Genomic DNA, 3,922 nt, shown 5'->3' on the forward strand with positions numbered 1-3,922 from the left:
TGTGTTCTTTTGTTTGATTTGGTTGGATTTTTTTTTTTTTTTTTTAGATTTAAGGTTATCAATAATTCAATGTAATGGATAAAGGTGTGAATTGGAAACCCAGGTGTAAAGTCTCAGTTCATGCTGAAATTGCTGAAATTCATGCTGAATCCATACCAAAATTCATGGTGAATTCAACTGACTTCATACTGAAATTGCTATTGGTGTTGTGCTAATATTTTTCTGCCTGCTGCATGACTAGACAGTATTGTTTCCACTCAGCTTGAAAGTATTGAAACAAAACTATAACAAGAACTATTCCACTGGCAATGCCTGGAAGATGAAAATAATGCCCTGCAGCAGAAGTCAGCAGAGACGGCAGCAGCCCAAGAGAAGTGTGAAATGTCAGCGTGAAGAGCAAATACTCAGCCTCAAAACCCATATGGACCAGAACATGATAGAGCGTAGTGAGGTAGGAAAGCCACTGAAAGGCAACACAGGTGACAAGCAATGGAAGAAATAAACAAAGTGAATCGATCCTTACAGGTGACTACAGTCATCTGTCATGTGCCGAAATTAACTCCACCTCAGATTTCATTTTCAGTTTATTGTGTGTATGATTGTCTGTGTTTCTTCTGTGTTTCACAGCAACTTCTGTTGTAGATTTCTGGAAAAAGAAACCATCCACGTCTATAAGAAATCATCTTAGTTTTGACTATCAGTGCTAAAAGAATTCATCTTTCAGAATTCTGGTTTTCAATAGGGAATCATGTGATCTTTGAGATTACTTGAAAATTTGTGAGAAAGAAAATAATTGTGATGTGGATATGATAATGAACTTCAGTTGTTTATATGTTCCATGCTTTACTATAAAATTGTACTATATTATTAATTTTTAATTATTATATGAATTCTTCAGGGATGAAGATGTAGTGCTATGGTTGGATAGCTCTTTGTCACACACAAGTCCCTGGGTTCAGTCTATAGTACCACAGAAAGAATTCATTTAAAAATTCTACTTAAACTCACTTAATGTTGATGATAAAGAATTTGAACTCCAACCCCTTTCTCTTTCATTTAAAATATTCTCTGCATTGTGGATTCAAATGTAAAGGGAATTACACAATAATTTGTTGGATGGTTATGTGTCAAATAAGTGATACCTTTATTTAGAATAAATACAGTTATACTTGTAATTTAAACAGAAATTTTTGTTATTTGGAGTCATTTATTTAATGTAGTCTTAGTAACTTTAGACATGAATACTAGGTATTTTGATACATCGACCAATCCTCCTAATCTACCAACCCACTCCAATGAAGTCTGCGTGGCAAGTCCAAAAGTTTGGCTGCAGTCCTGAGGCAAAAAGTTTCACGCAAACTTGTCTCCTGGAGAGTCTCTGGTGTCCCATAACCAAATTTGTCCCTGTGATAGTGTGGAGGGTCTTGCATGCTTTCTTGCAGTATTTTACTGGATAAGAGCTAACAATCTCATGGCTGTTTCAACAAAGTAAACTTAGAGTAACAGCTGAGTCACTCCCATATGCAGGAATTTACAGTGGTCTAGGAAGAAGGTGAGTTGTGGTCTAAGGAGGAACTAAGGAGGGTCTAAGGAGTATTGTATTAGTCATGAAAAGGTTAGAATGGAACTTCCTTGGTGCATGTTTTTCACTAGGCTCAGAGGAATAGCATGATTAGGTATTTACTAAGGGACCCCTGGTGGTGGGTCAAATGATGTAGCCCTTTCACCTGGCTCCTGTGAACAGCTGACTTTAGATAGGGCTGATCTTAGCTCAGTTGTAAACACTGCCTGGTTCCTGTCAGATTTTATGTATGCATTTTCTCTGTTTTGTGTAAAGAGCCATTATGCATCTCGATGTACCTCAGCTGATGTATTGCCTAACTTCCTTGTTTTTCTTTTGTGTTACAAGTCTGATGCTCGCTTTGAGAAATTACATTCAGACCAACACTCCCTTGTGCTCGCATCTGTTTGTTACTCCTTGCCCACCTGAGTACTGGAGCCCTGATCATCCCTCGGGCTGAGGGACCAACTGAGTCCAGTCTGGGGATCTGAGGATAGAATTCAGTATCTGAATACACAGTGCCCCAAACCTTCCCCCAACAATTGCTACAAGTTGAGAACATAACTCAAAAGTAAAACATAAAAGTCACAACTCAATACAGGTAAAACAGGAGCAAGTGTGGCTATGTGGGTTTTCAAGACAGATAAGAGTTCACTTTTAAGTGTGTGAGGATCAATGAGTCTCTGCACAAATGTCGATATGCTCATGAATATTTGCTTTGCTTATGAGTATGTACACATGTTTGGTAATATCATGGATAAGAGTATGTGTGTGCATGCATGTGTGTGTTTGTGCTAGAGGGTCTGAGCACATCTTCAAGCACACTTGAGGATATATGCAGTTGTGAATTTCTGTACCCAAGTAAGAGATCTGGTGTACACGTACCTTTATATCTACCTGAATGTTTAAGACTATATTGTGACTCTGCTGGCTTGTTTTGTGTCAATTTGACACAATCTAGAGTCTTTGGAGTTGTGCAAGCCACAGTTGAGCACATGCTCCCATAAGATCAGTCTGTAGATACGTTTGTAGGGCATTTTCATAATTAGTGATTTGTGAAGGAGGCCCAGCCCTTTGTGTGTTGGGCCATTTATAGGCTGTTGTCCTGGGTTCCATAAGAAAGCAGGCTAAGCTAGCCAGGAAATATAGGCCACTAAGCAGATCTTCTCATGGCCTCTGCTACAGCTCTTGAGTTCGTGGTCCAGTCCTGCTTAAGTTCCTTTAAAGAAGAGCTGTGAAATAGATGCAAAAGCTGAATAAACCCTTTGATTTCCAAGCTGCTTTGACTATGGTGTTTCATAGCAGCAAGAAAAACCCTGAAAGAGTGCCCAAATATGTCTATGGATTGTGGATAGCTATGCACACTTTGAAATATACAGGGCTCCATTCTGAGCTCATGAATCTTTGTGTGTCAAGGGAGTGCTGAGTTAACAGGATGTAGGCATGTGTATAGACTTCTCTGTAGGCACCTGTCTGTGTGTTTCGGTGTGCATGTTAAGTAGGTTTGTCTTTTCACTCATCACTTAGAGACCAACTCGGGCTAGATGCAGTTTGCAGGAAGGGAATTTGCCAAACCCAGGATAATTGAGCTAGAAAGAATTTAACAGAGTTCCCTTAGTCTTCTGTCTTTGCAGTCTTGAGAGTCCAGGCAAAAATGGTTTCCCTGCCGGTAGCAAGGATCGGGGTTTTTTGTGTGTCTGACATAGGCTGTCCAGCCAGTTTGCATATACTGCACCAGGCAGATGCTGAATGCTTTTGTGTTTACACATGTTGCTTGGCAACAGTGTTATTTCAAAGAACTCACTCCTGCAATTGTCTTAGTGCTTCTGTTTGTGGACACCTTGCTTTGGCAGCTGCTGGATTTGCTCAGTGTAATTTCACAGCTACATCCTTGCATTGCATCTGAGGGCAGCCTTAGGGATAGATGTAGCTGAGGGCCAGGAAGACCCATGGTTAATGCCATGAAGAGGTTCCTGGGCTTCTGGCATCACAGCCGGTTGTCCTGATCATCCTCTTCCAAACTGAACTAGCCCTTTCTGGTCCTGGATGTCAGTGTGACATTGTTGGTACCCTCACCTAGACACCACAAAGCCTACCATCATATTGCCACAGTGCAGCATAGGCTCATCCTTGGCAACAGTGTCGGGAATGATGGAAGCAGGAAGAACACATGACTAGACCAGGGAGGAAGGTCAAGGGGCAGGCTGCAGAGGTGAAGTGCTGGTTATCTGGACAAGGGACCAGGGAGAAGACAGCTAGAAGTGGGGAAACAGTCCTTGGCATCCTCACCTGGAGTCTAGGTTGTTCTTTGTATGCCTAGAAACCTCTGGAATGCACCATCTGATTCCAGTTCAGGCCTCC

The sequence above is a fragment of the Mus caroli genome, chromosome 13 (genome assembly GCF_900094665.2).
Source record: "Mus caroli chromosome 13, CAROLI_EIJ_v1.1, whole genome shotgun sequence".
Taxonomy (NCBI): domain Eukaryota; kingdom Metazoa; phylum Chordata; class Mammalia; order Rodentia; family Muridae; genus Mus; species Mus caroli.